Genomic DNA, 21,631 nt, shown 5'->3' on the forward strand with positions numbered 1-21,631 from the left:
CTAATGATTTATTGTGACTTCAGGGTAAAAACCAAATTAGTCGCAGGACACCCCACCGGCGTGGTCTGTCCGGCTTACCCAGGCAGTCTCATTCCCAGGTCGCTGGGTCCCTGTCTTGCAGGTGCTGCTGCTTCAGCCAGCGATCATCGCCTTTCTTTTAAACTCCTTTTCCTCCTTTAATTTCAGCTCAGATGTCACTTTGTCAGGGGAAGCAGCCTCCCACCCCCATTTTCTCTTCTTTTAAAATATCTTGTGTCCCCCTGTACTCCTTCTTTATTCGGTGATGTTTTAGTACTTATTTGATTAATACCCTCCAGAGAATGAAGGTGGTAGTGTTTTGCTCCCCCTTCCAATCTCAGGGATTGGCGAGGGTTTGGCACATAGTAAGCACTAAATAAATGAACTGCATGTTTTGATCTTTACTAGTTGGTCTTAAGGACCAAGGAACTATGTCAGAGGAATGTGTGCATTTGGAGTAAGAGCTGGACAGGGAATATAGGAGCCTTGGGGAAAAAGAAAAAGGTGAATCTTTTTAAAGATAGGAGTGGAAAGCTCTTTGTAGCCAGGAAAAAGACAAACTTATTTACTCATGGGTTCATTAAATACATATGCAATATCTACTGTGTATGAGAAGCTAGATGTTGGGACTATGGAGTGGAGAGAGTGTGTGTTTTTTAAAGGAGTACATAATTTTAGTAGTTTGTTTAAATAGATACAATCTTTGGTGGTCATTTGGAGAGGTTTAAAGTTGTGGTTTTAAATCATGGCTATTCTTCATGATTCCTAGCCAACAAAGTGAGGTTCATTCAACAGTTATATCCGGAATGTCACTCCAGCATTTATATTAACTATCAGGTTCACATTTAAAATATCTTTAGCTTACTTCATTTAAAAAGTCTTAAGATTCATGGGAAATGGCTGGGAGAAAGGCAGAAAAATGAGGAAAGTGGTTTGTTTGGATGCTTTCTGGCTTTAACTTCTGCTTCAGGTTTGGATGACAGAACAAGAAGAATGATAGGAAAAGCTCATTGGATGGATTTTCAAAAGAATGATTCTTGTAGTTAGAAATTATTAAAGCTGTTGATCTTGTCAGGAGCATGAACTTTTTAAAAGCTTATAAGGGATTTGTTTTAAAATACTTCGGAACTTTTCTTGGTGACTAGTTTCTGTAATAAATATTTAGAAAAGCAAATATGCAAGTTTTATGGAAGGCTTCTCTGCATGGCCCCATGCTAGGCTCTTGGAGCGCAGTAGTGAGTTGTGTGGACATGCATGGTCCCTGCCCTCACGAAGTTTTTAAATATAGTCAGGACTCATTGGAGAGATAGGTGAAGGAAACCTGGCTGTCGTCAGGGTGAGCGTTCTGTCCGTCCGCCCATCCATCCATCCATCCATCCATTCATCCATCCACCAACCTACCCACCCACCCATTTATTTCTTGAACTTAGTTTTGGTGGCAACATGTTAGACTACTTTAAGCTACTTGTTGCTTAATCTCTGATAAGGGAGATAATATAATACCTTAGGTAAAATAGAAACACTGATCTTCAGTCCGTTGACATACTTCTAAAAAAGATGTTCACGTAAATTAGTACGTTTTTCCTCTTTAAAAAATAAGCTACATTTAATAATAATAACAGTAGCTACTATTAATTGATTCCCTGCTGTGGGCCAGACCCCGTACATATTATTAGTTATTTTAATATTCTCAGCAACTACAAGGTGGTTGGTATAAGTTATATAAGTTAGAAGACCGAGGTGCAGGGAAGTAAATTTGCTTAAGGTGAATCATAGTAGATTGCATTTGCCGCCTCCAGGTACTAAAAATCCCAGTGAACACTAAATTGTCCACAAGTTAGGTATTTAGAGAGAAAAGAGAAAAACTTAACTTCTATAACTTATCAATTGAAGAAATAGATAAAAGTTCTGTATGCTAGGATTGATGTCTTGTGCTACTGGTCTTTTGGATAATAAACAAGGACATCTGACAGCTTTCTACGTTTGGGGAATTCCTTACCTTAAGAATCTTGGTGGGAGGTAGAAATCTTCCATCATGAAAGCCAATTGCCCACTTTCTCTGCGTCTTTTGGAGTTGGGATGCAGTTACGTGGCCTGGGGCTTCACTGCGCTGGCTCAGAAGCCAGTGATGTGCAGAAGCAGGCACATGTAGAATAATCTGTGTCCTGCAGTGCAGGGGATCGAAGCTACATCTGTTTTTCAGAGATGGGCAGTGACAGATCCAGCTGTAGCATTTGGTTCCTGGTGTCAGCGGTAGCTGCACAAGTTGCAGTGACTGAGTCCTGTGTTGTCTCCACTGGACCAGATCTGTGGTTTGAATTTTGGCTGTCCTTGATTATGTAGCCTTCCAGCTTGGCCCTCCTGGGGTTTTCTCTGAGTTGTCTAATATACTTTAATAACTTCCTTTTCAGTTTCAACAAAGCCAGTTAGTTTCTTTTGTTTGCAGCTAAGAACCTTTACTTATGTGCTGCTAATTAAGATAATAGACAATTGTAAGGAACTCTCTAGGGTCAGCATTACCTGTATGTAGATCAGAACTTACTAATGAAAAGAGCTCACAGTACATATTAAGTGAAGTACTTATGAAACAGTTTGCTTACTGGTTTAGTGAATCTGCTGATCTGAGTACCCGCTCTAGGCCAGGATCTGTTCCAGGCCTTGGGATGCGAGAGTGGCGAGAGTGACAAGATCCCCGCACTCACAGAGCTTTTCTTCTGTCGTGAAATGTAGAATAAGCAACAAAGCAAATAACAGTGAAAAAGAGCGATAAACGCCATGCTACAAATAAAGATGGCATGATGTGATCGTGTGTGTGTTTAGAAGTTCTGTCTTATATATCATCTACTTTAAAATCAGTGTCGAGTCATGACTTCTGCCTTTGACTATGAGGCAGTAACATTCTGCATTTACCGTCCACTATAAACAGCAAAGTGGACAAAATATGTGGAAGAACTGTTTTCAGACATCGAACAGTAGGTAGTGCAGAACTGTGGTCTCGAGCCCTGCGATGGCCCAGCTTTCCGCCTGGAAGCAGTTTTCAGATCTCAGTGCAGTGAGGGGGATCCCAGGTAGAGCCATGTGGCCTCACTGAGTTGAGGAAACAAAGATTGGAGTTAGGGGAGGCCAAGACAGTGTCACTTTGGGAAGCAGAGTTCTGGAGAGAAGAGCTGTGCAGAAAAAAAATTCTCTACATCTTCTTAGTGATCTCCTTAAATGACTGAATCCCAATCTGCTGTGCGTGTATAGATACAGTTTCATAAAGGAACAGTTTCTGGGGTAAGGAATCCGCTGGGAAGCTGTAGGCAGACGATTCTCAGCTCTCACACAGGGCTGGAAATATTTGAGTATTTTATAGGCAGAGTAGAAAGATCTCGTTATGTGCTGTGTTCATTGAGACTCCAGAAGAGTCATATCTGAGTAGTAGGGCTAATAAACCAAAGAAAAGGTTTCTCTAACTTTGGTAAAACCTTAAAAATATGCCCTGAAATGAGCAGTCATCTGAAAGTAATGTGTTGCCTGCCATCATGAAGTCCAGCACTCTTTAAAGAAATATAACAAAACGCATCACACAACAATGTAAAACATACAGCCCCCAATCAGAAATTACTAAATATGTGAAGAAGCAGGTTATTGTGACTTATAATTCGGATGTCAGTCAGTAGAAACCAGCCCATAACTGACATGTTAGAATTAACAGGCAAGGACATTAAGTTATCACTGTATTCCGTATGTTCAAAAGTTAGGCAGAGATATAGAAGGTATAAAAAACCTAAATAAAACTTTTAGTGATGAAAACTGAGATGAAAAATACACTGGATGTCATTCACAGAAGAAAAGTAAATTTGAAGACAACTGAAAAAATCAAAACAGACAAATGACGGAAATAAAGGAATTATCAGACAGTGTTAAAATGGCTGCTATAAAATGCAGGGTCAGATTGTGGTTAATGTTGACATCTTGGTATATGAATTTTGCCTTAAAAAAAAAATTGTGACTGCTACCTGAAGTTGGCTTGATGTGTGTTAAGAGTTATTGAAAATTAGTATTCAAACAAAGCACCATTACAGGGTGGAAGAACTCGATTAAGCAACAGTGTGTTGTTTCTTGACACATAATAGTCTCGCTCAAAATACATTTACAATCTCACAGTTTCCGTGGGTAGGATTTGTGGGCACAGCTAGCTGGGTCCTCTGCTTTCGGGTCTTCAGTGGGGTGTAGTCAACATGTTGGCTGGGCCGTTGTCTCATCTGAGGCTTGACTGGGGAAAGATCTGAGCTCATATTGGCAGAATTCAGTTCCTGTGCATTATTGGACTGAGGTCTCAGTTTCTTCTGCCTGTTGGCAGGTGTCTGCCTTCAGTTCCTTGGTGTCTAGTCCTTTCCAGCATGGCCACTTACTTTCTCAAAGACAGTGAAGGAGATAGTCTCTTCTCAAGACAGATGTATGATCTGTATCATATCTGTGGAAATGATATCACCTTTCTTGGATTCTTTTGGTGTAAAGCAATTCACAGGTCCTGGGTCAAGGGCAGAAGGTCAGCAGAAGGGCATGAACAGCAGGAGGCCATGTCAAGAGAGCCACCTTAGGGGGTCTGTCCATCACAGACAATATTGTGTGGTGGCGAAGAATGCATTTTGTGGAGTCTGATCTAGCTATTTGGCTTTGAATCCTAGCCCTGCCTTTTCCCAGTTACATAAACTTCTCTGAGCCTCCTTTTCCCTGTCTATGTAATGGGGATAATATGTACCTGCCACTTATAGGGTTAAGAGTAAGTGATATGCTGAGGACTCTGTCCTGCTAACTCCTGCCCATCTTTTCCGTTTCCATTTAGATGTCATGCATTCAGGGACGCCTTCCTTGACTTTTGACACCCCCTCCCTCCAGTCTAGGTTAGATTTCCAAACACCCTGAACTTTTTCTTACCGTTTCACACTTGTTCTATCTGAATGTTACAGCTGTGTGTGTGTGTGTGTGTGTGTGTGTGTGTGTGTGTGTGTGTGTGTGTGTGTGTGTGATGTGTTCATGTGTTCATGTGTTCATCTTTCTTTAAGCTGCTTGAGAGCAGAGGTTCCATCTCTTTTGCTCACTGCTCTGTCTTGGGGCCCTGGCACATATAAAACTCCCTAATTATTTGCTGAATGAAAGAATGAGGTTAACATGCATGCATTGTTGCTTTGAAAAGGCGTTTTTGGTGTTAACCATACTTTGTTTTTCCAGGTACTTGAGCAGTCAGTCTAAAAGATATTCCCTCTGTTTCTAAGATGGCCAGGTCCTAGCAGGGGAGACGAGGCATTATAGTCTTATAGCTCTGATTATAAGTGTTTGTAGAGTGAATGCTAAATAGTGGTAAAAAAAAAATAAGAGGCTGATGGGATGAGGGTACAGTAATAAAAATCAGTCTTGGTGGATTAGAAGCAGGATAACCAGTAGGAAGCGTCTCTTTGCCATAAATGTGCCCTGCAGACCACTGCTTGAGACGGACGGACGGTATAGTATGAAGGAAAGAAACTTGGAGAAAATTACCTTCTTAAAGTTTAACAATGCACGTTAGCACATTGTAAGAAACCCCCTCTTCACGTGTTAACTTAGTAAGGCCAATCTTTATTAAGCTTGCCTTGAACACTTTAATAATAAACACACACTTACCACAACCTAGTAAGATTATTTTCATCTAATTGATGAAATATTTAGGCTCAGAGGTGAAGTAATTTTTTCTACTAGTTGGTAAGATAGGATTCAAACCAGGCTCAACTCTCTTATTCTGTATTATGTCTGTGGAATATGTTTTAGCAAATACTAATTTCAAGAGAGCAGGAACCATGTATATTTTGAGCATTGTGTGTCCAGGCCTAGAATCTTGCTTAGCACTTAACACATGGCTGAATGAGGGGTTTTCGGTATAACCGTATCTCAGCTTCCCAAATAAAACTTGTAAAACTTGAAGCGTTTGGTAATAGCAGCTAGTGTAATCCAGCCAGTGTAATGCACAGCAGAAAGTAATTTTGTGTTCACTTTTGTGATTGAGTAATTTCCCCCAGAGAAGAAACATCTATGTAGTCTTTGATTCCTTGTAACTGTTCCTCTCCTGTCACTTGCAAATCTACTCTGTTACCCAGCCCTCTTGAGTTTTATTTCTGAAGTAGTCTTCAATTAAACTCTTTCTTTGTGTTATTCCTAATGACCTCTCTACAGATCGGATCTTTAGTCTCTCTTGCTTACTGCAATAATTTTTTAAGAATTAATTTAGTTTTGACATGCATATAATCAGAATTGAAAACTACTGAAAGGCTTATAATGAAAAAAGCTGTCCCCAGGTATACCCTCACTGCTCCTAGCCTTGCTCAAACTTTTAAACCTCAGGGTCTACGGACAAAAAAAGAGAAGGCTGTTTAGGTGTCCTTAGGTCTTCAGGGGATCTTGGCACATCCAGAACAGGACACTGTGTGCCATGCCTACTAGCCGGCAAGCTCTGCCCCATAGGTAATCACTTTTACCTCAACGGCTGGCAGTTTCTTTTTCCTCTCTTTCTAAGAAATATGCTTATGACATCAGTTAGGATGCTTTTGAATACAAGTATTGAGACCCTGACCCAAGCTGGTTTCAAATAAGAGAATTTAGCTCACAGTTGGAAGTCCAGGGGTGGGATGGGCTCTAGGGCTAATGGATTTGGTGGCACTCTCATGTCTTCAGCGCCCCAGTTTTTCCATCTCCCCCTTTAAGTCATTGGCTCCTACAACCCCAGTACCATCCTCAGATTCAACACTGTCCAGAAAAAGAAAATAACTTTTCTTGTAACTATATAAGAATGTAGAAATTTTGCCGAGAAACTCTTTGGCAGATTTATCTCCTGGGTTTTACGTCTGTTTCTGAAACACTCACTAGAAAGGGAAATGGGATTACATTTCTACCAGATAGGCACACTCCTGGAACTGGGCATGCTTTTTCCTGAGCAGTAAATGGGGTGAGCGTGCAAATGGGCCCTGAACAAAATTAGCTTTTGTTACAAAGGAAGAAGGGGGAGATTGGAGGCTCACTAGGTAACCCTAACTTTATTTTTGTATTTGACTTAAAATTTAAGACATTATCTGTTGACCTTCTGTTGAGGTAGAGTATTTAACTTGAAACCACCTGCCTTACACTTTTTCTATCAATCGTAGTTATAATTTTTTTGTTAAACATTTTCAGTGTTTAATTATGGCTATGTAAGTATTGTTCACCATGGAGCTAAAATCTACTATGATTATATTTTCCTTATGTAATTTTGTTTTTCCCAGAATTAACAAATGTCTTGTATTTCCGTTTGCTTTCTAGGTACCTGAGACTGAGTTCTCCCATACCTTCCGTTAGCCTCTTAGTGTAGTTTTCTGCACAAACATATCAGGCAATTAGTTGTCCTGCGCCCCTCCTCCCCCTTGAGAACTTTCTTAGGGGACCCTCCATCAGACTGCTGCTCTGTGAAATTCCTCTCCAGGCCTAATAGGATGCCTTCCGCAATCTCCAGCAGATTTGGCTCTCCTGTTTCCTGGTTCTCTGACCTTTTTATTTCCTGTTTTTATCTTTCGTTTAACCGGAGCATAATTTTTAGTACTTCCTGAGAAAGGGTGCATCAGAGTTTTAATTTTTGAGACATTGTCTGGAAATATCTTTAATCTTTCTCTCACGATTAAAAGTTTTGATTGAGTACAGAATAGCAGTTTGAATATATTTTTTACTGAAAACTCCGAATGTATTGCTACATGGTCTTTCAGCTTCATATAGCAGATATAGTTTGTATTTTGGATTTCATTGAAAATACTCCAAATATGGAAAAGTTAGAGAGCATAATGAACGCCCATGTACTCATCATCCAACTTCAACATTTATCAGCTTATGGCCACTTTAACAAAATTTGTTTTCCTGTTTACTCCTCTTCCTTTGAAGTTTGGCAAGCAAACTCAGGTACATAATTTCACTTGTGAATATTTCAGTATGTATTTCTAAAAGATAAGGACCAGTTTCTAAACTATAACCCCAATACCATTATCATACCTTTAAAAGATTGACAATAATTTTTTATAAGTATTCATTAAGTTCAAAGTGCCTTATAACTATTTTTTAAACAGTTTATTCAAATTAGGATATAAGTAAGGTCCATAAATTATCATTTATTGACCTCTTAAATCTCTCTTAATTTATTAGTTGTCCCTCTGTATCTTTTTCCCCTTTGACTTTATTTGTCGAAGAAACTGTCATCTCTGTTGTTTCCTATAGCCTGGAGGTGGTTGAATGAACCTCTGTGGTGTCATTGACATTTTCCCCTGTCCCTTGTATTTCTTGGTAGTTGGTAATATACCTAGAGGCTTGATAAAATTCCATTTCTTTTTTTTTCTGGGTTTTTTTTTTTTTTTTTTTTTTGGAAGGGGCGTGAGTGGTGGTGATTTGGGACAATGTTGTATTTCCTACAGGAGGCAGAAAATACCTGCTGACTCTGCAGTGTTAGCAGTCATTAAATACTGCACCAATCCATGAATTTATTAGTAGGTTTTGGTCCTTTTTATGTGACATTTCCCCCACTTTCCACCCCCTGGAAGATTTAAGCTTCTGTTCTCTACATCTGGTGTTTTGAAGTTTTGTAGCGGTTGCCTTGATGTAGGTGTTTTCCTTGCGTTGGAGATGCACAGTTTTTAGATTTCGAAGATTTTCTTGTATAATTTCCTTGATAATTTCTTTTCTTTGGTCTTCTCAGGCGACATGTAATTTTGTTATCTTGTTTATTTTCTGTGTATTTTTTTGACCTTTCCGGGAGATGGTTTTAACTTTTATCTTCCATTAGGGTATCTTTTTGTTCTCTGCTCCTTTTTTTCCGCACTAGTATTTTTGTTTCTGCCTCACGGAAACATACGTTCTCTTACATCTTTCAGCAACATCTTTCAGCAGCACGTCGTGTTACAGCTAAACACTTTTTTTTTCTTCCTTCGTGGCATTGTCTCAGTTTCCTCTGGATTCCTGTTTTTCTGCTTGTTTTGATTTGTCTTGGTCGGCAGCTTTCCTCAGCTATTTGGCAGTCCCTGGGCTGGTGGCTTGTATTTAAGGGTAAGGCACGATAAAGCTGGTGGCAGCTCCTTGTGAGGGCGAGGCTTGTTCACGGAGGGCTTAGTGCAGTGAGGGAAGGACCCAGAAATGCGAGTATCCCTAGGGCTTCTGTTCTCATGCTCTTGGTGTTTCCTGATGGGAACTGTAAGCTCCGGGGAGGGGCGGGGGGAGAGGGAGTGCGCAGTCCCGCTGCTGCTGCTCTGCGGGCGGGACCGGGGAAGGGGCCTGGAGCCCACAGTTGCGTGTGCTCTGGTTTTCGTCTTGTGCCTCAAACCTGCTCTCTGCTGTGGAGAGCCTCTGTTCATTTTCCCCAGAGAATATGCCTTTGGGCTCTTCGGGGACGTGGCAGTTGCCATACTGAATGGAGTTTGGGCTGCAATACGGGGAGTCTTACTGCCTTTATTACTCATTTATTGAAATGAACTCAGAAAAGTTGCAGTATATTCCAAATAACTTATTTCCTGAACCCTTTGAGAGAAAGTTGTTGACAAGATTTTCTCTTCTTTTTTTTGCAACCTTTGTGGCACTAGGGACCGGTGCTCCTACGAGCATCTAATGCCTGATGATCCGAGGCGGCGCTGAGGCGGTGATGCTGGCGCTGGGCAGCGGCTGCAGATACAGACGAAGCATCGCTCGCTGAAGCATCGCTCGCTCGTCCGCCGCTCACCTGCTGCTGTGCCGCCCGGTTCCTAACAGGCCATGGACCAGTACTGATTTGTAACCCAGGCGTTGGTGACCCCTGTGTAGTGCATAATTCCTACAAACAGGGACATTCTCTTTGATAAAAGCAATACAACCACCAAAGACCAGAATGTAACACCGATGCAATATTACAGCTGTCTGATCCTTAAGACTCCATTCAGGTTTTGGCAGTTGATCCAGTATAGTTTTTTTTAGGAAAAGGATACAATCTGGGATCACACATTTTGTCCTCATGTGTTTTCAACATTTTTGATCTAGAACAGTTCCTCAACTGTTCTTCCTTTTATGACATCAGTACTTTTGAAGAATACAAGTCAGTTATTTTAGAGTCGCCTTTATTGTGAGTTTGTATAACGTTTCTTCGTGTCAGTTGTAAGGCGTCTTGCAGGAGCATCATAGAAGTGATGCTATATTTTTCTCCCTGCATTCTCTTAGGTGCTGTATAATTGTTGTTCTGCTGTAACAAATTTAGTGGCTTTTAAAAATGCAAATTTATTAATTTACAGTTCACAAGTCTGAAATGGATTTCAACTGGGCTCAAGTCAAGGTGTCAGCAGGGCTGCATTTTTTTTGGAGATTCTAAAAAAGAATGTCTTTCCTTGCCTGTTCCAGCTTCTAGAGGCCACTCATTCCTGGCTTATGGCTCCCTCCCTCTATTTTCAAAGCCAGCAGCTTTGGGCCTGGGCCATCTCACGCTGCCATCTCTCTCTCCCTCTTGCTCTGTCTTTCATTTTTAAGGACCCTTGTGATTACATTGGGCCCACGAGGATAAACCAGGATAATCTCTCTATTTTAATGTCATCTGGTTAGCAAATTTCATTTCTTCTACAACCTTAATTCCCCTTGCCATGTAAAGTAGCACATTCACATATTCTAAGGATTAAGATGTGGACATCTTTGGGGCCACGTTACTGTGCCTGCTACAGTTGGCATGATTTCAGTATGTCCCATTACTGATACTCACTTTGATTACTGTGATACCTTTAGGCTTCTCCATTTTAGTTACTCTTCCCCACCTTTGTAATTTATAAGTGTTTTGTGTACAGGTACTTTGAGACTATGTAAATGTACCATTAGTAATCAGACTTAATTTATTCACTTATTTTATATCACTGTGGGTACCCAGTTTTCTGTTTTATGTAATGGGTTATAATCCATTACCGTAATTATTTATTTCGATGATCTGGTTGTCCCACATTTTTCCAGTGGAAGTCCCTTCAGGTTGACTTCTGTGTCCTTTTGGCATGTTTTCATCATTTTTACAAAACTTTCCATGCTTATCTTGAACTACTTCTGTCTAGCTCTGGAATTGGAATCGGCCATTTTTCTAAGGCACCCTGAATTCCTCCCCCCTTTTCTTTTAATCCTTTATTTCGAAATAATTGTGGACTCACAGGAAGTTGCAAAAATAGTATAACATCCCATGTATTCCCTTTACCCAACTTCCCCCATTGGTGAAGTTTTATCATAGCCCCGGTACAATATCAAAATCAGGAAATCGGCATATCTGGTATTAACTAGACTACAGACCTTATTCAGCTTTTATTGTTTCTTAAACCTGCATTGTGTGTGTGTGTGTGTATTGTTCTTTGTAACTTTATCTTGTATAGATTTGTGTACCTTCCCCCACAATCAAGATAACAGAGCTGTGTCCTCACTTTGAAAGAACTCTCCTTTGCTACCTCTTTGTATTCTCAGCACCCTCCCTCTTGTGATCTTTAGTCTCCATGTCTGTAGTTTTGTCGTTTCAATATGTTGTGTGAATGGTTACATACATTATGTAACCTTTTGAGATCAACTTTTTTCACTAAATCTAATGTCCTTGAGGTGTGCATTTGATGATGTGTGTACCAGTAGTTTCTTTTTATTGTTGAGTAACATTCCACTGTATGGATGTACCAAGTTTGTTCAGCTATTCACCCATCGAAGGACATTTAGTTTGTTTCCATTATTTTGTGTAATATTATGAATAAAACTGCTTTGAACATTTGAGTATTGGTTTTCGTGTAAATATTAAGTTTTCCATTTCCTGGGGTCGATGCCTAAGAGTGATTACTGTTTCATATGGTAAGCGCATGTTTTATTTTGTAAGCAACCGCCGGACTATTGTCCAGAGAGTCTGTGCCACTTTATGTTCTCATCAGCGATGTATGTGGATCCAGTTTCTCAGCATCCCACCATTTAGTGGTGTCACTGTTTTTTTATTTAGTTGTCCTAATCGGTATAGTGATATCTTATGGTGGTTTTAATTTGCATTTCCTTAATATCTGACGATGTCAAATGTATTTTCAAGTGCTTCTTTGCCATCTGTATCCTTTTTAGTGAAATATCTGTCCATGTCTTGACTATTTTCTGATTGGACTTTTTTTTTTTTTTTTTTTACTGTTATGAGGCTTCTTTATATATTCTAGATACAAGGCCTTTGTTGGGTATGTGGTTTGCAAATACTTTTTCTCAGTTCGTAGCTTATCTTTTCATCTTAACAGCCCTTTTCAGAGCACAAGTTCTGAATTTTGACGAAGTCCAATTTATTAAATTTTTCTTTTATGGATCTTGCATTCGGTGTCAAGTGTAAGAACTTTTTGCCTAGAGCTCTGGTTCTTTTTCATGGAGAATGGTATTTAGAAAACAAGATCTGAGCATTACGTGTGTCTATTGCTGTTAGGGTGTGGATGTTCCCAGGCTCTCAGTGGACAGAGCCAGAGAATGTGTTTTTGTTCTGAGCCCTTCCAGGTTATGGAGCACGTTAGCTAGTTTCCTTGGTATCTCCAAGTGTAGACATTTATTCTGTGGCTTCCTTCATTCTCCTGAGTCTGCTACTGTCAGTCTTCTTTCCATTATCTAAAAACTTGTTTGTCTGTCACTGTCTTCTTTCTTGTGTTACTATTTTGACTTCTTTACTGATTTCACGTGGGTTTTGTTTCAGTAGAGTTTTGTGAGAAAACGGGTAAATGCATTGATCACCTACTGTGGCGAATGTGTACTTACTAAAGCTGTTATACTGCCCTCACAAATCAGTTTCTCTTATTTCTTTGTACTGTCAGCCTTATTCCCTCCTCCTCTCTGCTCCCACCCTGATCGCGCTATTCCATGATTCTCATGTCCACGGAATGAAGACCAAATATATTAAAGTATTCCAGTTTTCTCTATAGTCGGACTCCAGCTTACCTTTCCAGTCTCTCTCTCTGCAGCCCTGCCGTATTCGCTCCACTCCAGAGCTATTCTAAGTAGCTTAGGTTTCTCTGTATGTGTTAATGCTCTTCCGCTCCTTTCCTCTCAGATTTCCTTCGGAGTACATTGAGCTTTTATAGTATTTTCTATAGAGCACAGAGCCTGGCATAGAGTAGGTGCTCGAATAAACAAATATTACACTTTCCTTCCTCCTGGATAATAACACCACTCAAACTTTTTATCGCGTATTATCATTTTTCCAAATACTATCACATAGTATCTCATTTAATTCTCGGAGCAACTCTGTAAGCCATTATTCATCTTTTGTATATGCTGAGTGAATTGCCCAAGGTCATAACTACAGTTAAAATTAAATATAACAAATGTTGTGGGCCTGTTATGTGACAGGCCCCGATTTAGATGCTGGAGACACTTGGGGAACAAAGCAGACAAATGTGCCCCTGATGGAACCAGTATAAGAATGCTTAAATATTAACTCTAGGAGGTGGGTTGGGGTGGAAGTCTTCTATAACCTTACTCATCTCAGATGTCATCTTTAGTCTTTCGTTGCCTGCCTGGAAGGAGGCAGGAATGGGTAGAAAGAGTAGCTTCGTCTTCTGTTATTAGTTCCTTTTGTGTTGAGATTGTGTACAGCTTTATTCTGTATAACATTTATAAAATTATTATTTGTATTTACGGCCTCTGCTAGATTGAGCAGCTATGGGCAGGGTCTGTTTTTTTTTTTCCTCTGGTATCCAGGATGCCTTGGACATAACATATACTACTCTCCTTAAGTGACCCAGCAGCAAAGATTCACCATTTACCAATAGCAGGTGACAGCGCTGTTCGTTCCTCACTCCTGCTTCCGCGTGAGGTTACAAACCAGTGTCAGAAACTCCACTCTGTTCTTAGGAGGGCATACTTTGAAAGAGATCATCTCTGGGCAAGTTTTTACTGAAGTTTAATAAATAAACTTTTGTTTGTGGGAGTGCATACATCTGTAGTCTGCAGATGAAGCCTTGACCCCCTTCTCTACTCACTGTTAACCTGGGGGGAGTCCGAGTTACTCGTTAGAGAAGTGTGCCCGTGCGAGAGGAGATGTCAGAATTTATAAGCCTTTTTCCTGCTTCAAGAAGGTATGTTATTTCAGAAGATGTAGAATGTTTACTTTTAAATGTTTTGCAAACCAGGTACAATGCAGTTTTTCTTCCATATTTGCACATAAAATGCCGAGGTTATCTACAGCTGTTTAATGAACGGCGGACAAACACAGGGGCTTCAGAAACAATGATACACATTTCTTTGCTCCCAGTTCTCCGGTTTGGACAGGGCTCGCTTCCATTCCATGTGCCATCTGCGGGATTGGAAAGTTCCAGATGACTTATTCTCTCACATGTGTAGCGAGAGACTCGGGGGCATCTTCCTCCACATGGCTTTTCCACGTGGATTTTTGGGGCCACCAGGAAGCACTATACAACATGATCCATGTATTTTTCTGAAGAGGGAAAAGGAAAAAAGATGACTTTTCTGGTTTTTTTTTTTTTATCTAGTCTTACTCTGTTTATTAATTTTATAATGCAGTGATGTAATTGTATGTCTAACTTTGTTATAACTACATTCAGATGGCTGTGTAATAGTGACATAATTTGTCAAGTTTAAACTGGATTGGCTATTTGGGGATGGTTCATAAATACAGATTTGAGGGTGGGGGAAAAGAGATAATGAGTACTTTATGGGATATTTGGCTCCAAGTTACATTACCAAAGTACTAGATAAAAACCCTGAATTTGTACTTTGTGAAATAGGTAAGTGATAGTCTCCTGGGTCATGTGTTACAACCCATAAAATATCTCAACATAATAAAACTGGAAAAAAACTTTAAAAACATCTCAAGCATTTTCATAGTAATCCTGTGGTTGTCCTTTGTACAGGAGAAAGAAGAGATAGTCTACCTTAGATCTTCTGTAATTGCTGCTCAGGGCACTCTGTCTCGTCTCCCAAACAGGTCTCTCCTGTCTTAATGCCCTTGGACATGACTGTCATTTCATTTAGACAGTTCTCATCCTGATTCCATCTTGACGTCATCCTCTTACTAGGTTCAGGTGTGACAATGGAAATTTGTCTGAAGTGTGGGCCAGAGACCATCTCCGTCAGAGTCCCCCGGAAAGCTTAATAAAAAGTGCAGATTTTTGGGTCTGCCGCATACTTAGCATATCCAGATCTCTTAGAAGGGGTCTGGGTCACGTGAAGTTGGAGGATCACATTTGAAGGCTCTATACGTGGGTTCTCCATGGGGGTGATATCCCTCTGCGGGGGAGATGAAAAAGTAGCTATTACAGTGGTTTGTGGTCTCCATAAGTCAGTCCTACCTGACAAAGTCTTATTCCTGAATATTTAATTTCTCCCGTTAAGGAGAAATTTAAATTGTTTTTCCCCTGAGGATAGGAATGACGAAAAAAGGGTTGAGAAACATTGTCCTGTAAGAATTACTGTGACGTATCTGCCTCACAGGACCTGTGCCACTTCCCCCATCTTGGGAAACCTGTGGTTTGGATAATGTTTTTTTAATACTGAGATTTTACCTACATTAAGTGGATCTTCTTTTAAAAAATCTAGAGGGTGAAAGCATTTTACTCTGCGGTGTTTTGCGTCCAAACAGATTGATCTCATCCTTATGGACAAAGCACTGGCAGGATGAACTCTGTTCTGGGGTTGGGAAACCTGGCGCTCTGCAGCAGCCCCTCCTCATCTGCAGGAGGGATGTGTCCTAAGACCCCCAGGAGACGTGGGTGGCACCGATCCCATATATGCTACGTTTTCCCTGTACATATTCACCAGTGATAAAGTTTATTTTATAAATAGACACAGTAAGAGATTAAAATAATAAATCAGGACAATTATATTAATGTACTATAACAAAAGTTATGTGAATATGGTCTCAAATTACCTTATGGTACATTGAGATGGTATGAAATTTCATTATGCTACTCAGAATCACCTGTGTTTTAAAATGTATGAATTATTTCTGTAATTTTCTATTTAATATTTTTGGATTGTGGTTGACCATGGGTAAACTGAAACCGTAGAAAGCGAAACCACGGATGAGGCAAGGACTATTGTGTTAGCAAACACGCTCCATGTTCTTCAGCTTGTTAACCTACAACTCAGCAGGGTTCCGCGTGTGCCGCAGGAAAGGTGTTCCTGTCTCTCCTGGGAGCAGGGCCTGTTCCTGTGCCTCTGTCTCCTACTTCTGCGGCCTGGGCAGTGGAGTGGGAGGCCAGAAGGTAGGGCCACTGGTGCCCCGTTCTCCGGGAAGGAGAGGCCTAGGAGGAACAAACACCATTAGCTGGATTTGTTGGCTGCCCGCTTTGCTTTGGGCTGGGTTCATATGAGAAACACTTTTTTGGGATGCGGGTTATTAGAGGGCAGTGGTGGGAGGAGCGGAAGGGAAGTTGCCAATATATTACCTCCTATAAAGAAAACTCCCGCATTTTAATTGGAGTCATTCTGGGTCCTTCACGGTCGTGTTAGCCTCTCTGCACTTGTTTTCTGTGTAATTTGTCCAGGCTTAGCAGAGTTACAGGCATGGTACAGCCGGGAAACTGAGGACCTCATAATCTGCCATTCACTTGAAGACAGTATTGCTTGGCAACTGACAGATGCTGGGCTGGATTATTTGTTGAATCAGTGAATGAAATTAATCCAAAGGTTTTTCTTTTTAAAATGTCGTTCTCTTTTCTACAATTTTAGAGTCTAGTGTGTAGCATACTGTTGAAGGAAAAGTGAATTGGGAAGTTAGGAGTCCTGGAATCCAGTGTTCTGACTACCTGCCATATTTTTAAGTCTCCCTAGACTTGTGTCCTTGCCTATGAACTTGAGGGATTTCATAAATGATCTTTTCAGGGCCCCAGTTTTTATTACCAGATACCGTCAGCCCATTAGAAATGTCCTCAGCTGACGTACGTGTGAGAGAGAATCAGTTCTAGCTTCATGGTAGTGTGTCAGGCACACAGTTACACTGCTCTGACTCAGAGCCATCAGTGGCTCCAAGAGCATCATCGCAAGGTGGATGGCTAGGTTGGTGTGTGTGTGTGTGTGTGTGTGTCTGTCACACACAGTGAGAATGAGAGAGAGAAAGTGAGAATGAGAGAAAGAGACCGTCTCAGTTGGTCATTCATAGACACATTTTTTTTCTGTCTAGTTCCACCATACCCTGGGGTGTGATCTTCATCTGTGTTGTCCCTGCCCTGGCTCACGGGAAGGTGGAGAGACAGAAGTGTTCATTCCATGTCTTAAGGTCCCGTAGTGGCATGCCACACTTTTTTATCCCACATTCTGTTCCTGAGAACCTAGTCACATGACCTTATCCAGCTGCAAGGGAGGCTGGGAAGTATAACCTAGCTGGGCAGTCATGTGCTTGACCACAGTTACTGTGAAGGAAAAGGGAGTGGCTGTCTCCGCCACAAATAGTACACATGGAAGCTTTTACATTCTCTTAGTATACTTCTGGGGGAATCTTTTTACTTAATGTTTTTGCTTAGCAAAAATTATATAATTAATACAGAAAGATAGTAAATTATTTTGGCAAGTGATAGGTTCAAATGCCAAGTAAAGTATATCAAAAGACAAGTTTTGAAGTTAATTAGAAACATAAAACTAACCAGCCCTATTGGGTTACTGATTATTTGTCTCCTCAAAAAGCACAAGCCACATAAGAGGCGTTCTATCTTTGCCGAATTCTGCGTTCGTAGAAACACTGAGGTACACAGTCACAGGCAACCTCAGTTTTTTAGAGGAGCAACCCATAGTTCACTAGATAAATAGTCTAATAAATACCATCGGGCTTCTTGGGTTCTGAATTCTTCTAAGTTCCTAAATTTGGCTGTGTGTCAATATTGCCTGGGGCCTTCGTTCAAAATATAGGTTTAAGCCCTACCCTCTGGAGGTTCTGACGGTTATGATTCTGAGCCTGAATTTTTAACAAGCCCTTGAGGGTGATTTCGATGCAGCTGTCAGTGGTGTGGGAACCACTGCTTTAGGTAGTCTATGCCTCAGCTGCCTCACATGTGAAGGTGCAGTTATACCTACCTACGTGGCTTCCTAGGGTTCAGAGAGCATGAAATGAATTATACTTGAAATTGTTTCACGAACCAAAAAAGTACTGCAAAAATATTAGGTGGCATTGTAAGTCATGTCTCTGCCAGGTATTGGTGTTAAATTTTTTTGCACAGTAGTCCTAAAACGTGAGAGCTTGTTATCCCCATTTAGAAGTAAACTGGGACATAAAGATAAGATAGAAATCTAGCTTTGTAAATCTTGAATTATCAAACAAGGATTCAGTAAAAGTTACCTGCCGATCATAACTACCAATAGCAGAACAAGCCAAATAATTTACGTACTTTTGTTTTTACGTAGTGTTTTTAAGGTACCTGGTGCCATCTTGATGACTTCAGTTAAATACATGTTTGTGGGACACTGTGCTTTTCACTTTGGCCAGGCCACAGTGAATAAGACTTAGTCTTTGTAAGGAAGTTGCAAGCTAGTAGAGAAGACTTCAAAACAAATTATGATAATGTTCTTAACATTTTTTTTTTTAAAGAATAAATCCTAAAACCATAACAAGACAGATTCTAAGTATGACGCACAAGTCAGAGGAAGGAAGATGTTAGGTGCAGAGCACAGCTGGAGACAGGAGGAGTGACTGCCCTTTCTCTCTTAACCCCAGAGGGACCAGCCTCTGTCAGGTGCTAGTGCAGCCGCAGGACCTTGCCCTGAAGTAAATGGAAGCAGATCTAAAATTGATGATGCAAATCATCTGCTAGGTAGTTTATGTCACCTATATTCCAACAGCTTTGTGGGTTGAGAGGGGCAGTAGCCCTTAGTAGAAGGAGTATGGGAATTTTAAACCTAACAGCAGTTGGTAATGTTGGAGCCAAGTCTGGCTTGCGCATAGATGTTGAAATACATGGCTTTACCTGGTGAAACAACTTTGCAGGACATAGCAGACTCTTCTTCCCTTTCAGCATGTTGGGTTTGCCTTGGTTTTGATAAGGGCATGATTGCTGTTAACCCGCTATGTGTATTGTGGATAGAGACCTGCAGGTTCACTATCAAGCTTCAGGGTACAGAAGCGGGAAGAGTGATGTGGAGAACATGCAACATTTGGTAGTCCAGAATCTTTACAGGAAGTGCAGAGGTAGCTTTATTGGGCAAATAATGTGTACCAAATGTTAGGAATAAAGTAGTGAAAAGCGGACATATAGTTTGTGCTCTCATGTTAACATTGGCAGAATATACGAGAACTTTCTTGAACTGTTCACTATTGGATAGCTCAGTATTAGGTTCACTGAGCATGCGAGTAGATGGGGATTTGAAACTACACGTCTTCCATAGTCGTGTCCTTGTAGAGCTTGAAGCTCACCAGAAAGCAGTGAGACTGCAAATCATTCCCAACGAGATGCTGACATAAATTAAACACAGTTTTCTGCACCATCCAAGAATACAAATACAGGTTGGAGTTTTTTTTACAGGGAACATCTGTAGAATGTTCATATATTAAGAAGATTTAAAAATGTCTTTTGTACCTTCTTGTATTAGTTTCCTGTGGCTTCTGTGGCAAAACTCCACAGACTTAGTGATTAAAACAACAGAAATGTATTCTCTCTCAGTTTTGGAGGCCAGAGTCTGAAATCAGTCCACTCAGCCGAAATCCGAAGTGTGCGCAGGGCTAGGGAAGCGCTTCCTCAGGGTTCTCTGGGAGGCCGTCTGTTCTTGCCTCTTGTAGTTTCTCATGGCTGCCGACCTTCCTTGAGACGTGGCTGTATCACTCATATCTTCCTTCACGGTCGTATCGCCTGTCTTCTGTCTGTGTCGGATCTCCCTCTCTCGTAAGGACACTTGTGATGCCATGGAAAGCCCACCTGGATAATCTCCTCATCCCAAGATCCTTGATCATAATCACAAACCTTTTTCCAAATATGGTAGGTTTTTCCAAATCTGTATGTTTCAGTGGATTTTTTTTTGGGGGGGGGAGTTATTTTTCAACTTGCACTCCTGTAAATTATTTGCAGGAGTGGGAAGGTTGCTTTTGAAATAATAACTTTTAGATGTAACTATTTTCAGTTACCTTAAGAATTCATAATGTAGTTTGTAACTTTTCAGGGTTAGCTTGATGATCCAAATTTGGGATCCAAGTTGGGAGGCATTTCCCCAAATTTTACCACATTACTTGCCATTTATAACGTTTTTTGAGCTTCTTGTCTCTAAATAATGGAGGTTATTGTTCTTTTAGGCTTGGCGCAAGCTGACAGTGGTAATTTTTATCAAGCATTTATTAAAAGCGAATCTAAATTTAAGAAAATGATATAAATTCTTGGAACTTATTTTAGCAATTTAGGAATTTTAATGACTGAGCAGGTGCAGATTGTAGGAGAGTAGTGAAAAATACACTATGACTACTTTTTCTTAAGTTGCTTTGTTCTCTCCAACTCGAAAATGTGTTAAAGTTGGACTGTCTTTTTAATTTTATTTTATTATGCTATACATTGTTTTAGCTAGTTAATTTTGGACTGGTCTAATGTAGCTTATTTTGAATAAGATGGGAGCACACATTAAACAGCGTTGTTAATAAAAAGAAAAGATGTTCATACTTACAACGGAAGGTGCCCATGTGGAGGGTTTTGCATTTGTGAGCTAGTCATGAACAGAAATGTATGTATGTATGTATTTCAGTACCTGATTCTTTCTTGAACCTATTTTTTTCTTTCATACTTTAAAAATAGACTTTTCATTTATTTTTCTAAATGTCTTAATACAGGTTTTGAAGTTCTTTTCAGGTGGTCTTATTATTTCAAGTTCCTTGGGTATGAAATTTGTTGTTTTTCTGCTGAATTTCTCGTGAAGGAAGGTTTCTTTGTGTGTTTGTAATTACTGTGCGTGAGTTCATCACAGAAACTTCTGAATGTATATTTTGAGGGAAGTACATATCTGTTTTCAGATATTTAGAGTCAGTGACACTTCCCATCTCCCATTTCTCAAATGTAATAACCATAAACAATCAGTCTGTTTACCTGACTCCCACTTTGTGCAACTGTTGCTATGGTTTTTACTCCTACATATGTTATATTATACATTATAAACTCTAGCTTACAATTTTATGATTTCTGCTTTAAGCACATTTTAAACTCCTACTTATAATTAATTTTTGTTTTAAACAATCTTTAAATTATGAGAAAGAAAACATTTATGAAAATTTACCTACTTATTTACCATTTCTGGCATTCTTCATTCCTGCATATAGATTTGTGTTTCTGGTCAGTATCATTTCCCCTCCGTCTGAAGAACATTTTTTGTAGTGCAGGTCTGCTGGCAAAGAATTCTTTAAGATTTAAAAAAACTTGCAAATGCCTCTGTGTGTGTGTGTGTGTGTGTGTGTGTGTGTGTGTGTGTGTGTGTGTGTGTTTGAAGGTTATTTTCACTGGATATAGAATTCCATATTGATAGTTTTTGTCATTCAGCACATTAGTGGTGGTGGTCCACTGTTTCCTGGCTTCCATCATTTCTCAGAGGTGTCAGTGACAATTACTGTTTTGTTGTTCTGTGTATACACAGTCGGCCTTCCATATCTGCTGGTTTCACATCTGTGGAGTCGACCAGTGCGGATTGAAAA

At 40.2% G+C, this 21,631-nt stretch overlaps 1 protein-coding gene across 6 annotated transcripts in view; it reads left to right on the forward strand.

The window, feature by feature from the left end:
• The window catches only part of DYRK1A (dual specificity tyrosine phosphorylation regulated kinase 1A), a 134,564-nt gene that overhangs the window by 12,496 nt on the left and 100,437 nt on the right, over nucleotides 1–21,631 (forward strand). The window lies entirely within an intron of this gene.

Source organism: Pteropus medius, unplaced genomic scaffold, assembly GCF_902729225.1.
Source record: "Pteropus medius unplaced genomic scaffold, Ma_sr-lr_union100, whole genome shotgun sequence".
Lineage (NCBI taxonomy): Eukaryota > Metazoa > Chordata > Mammalia > Chiroptera > Pteropodidae > Pteropus > Pteropus medius.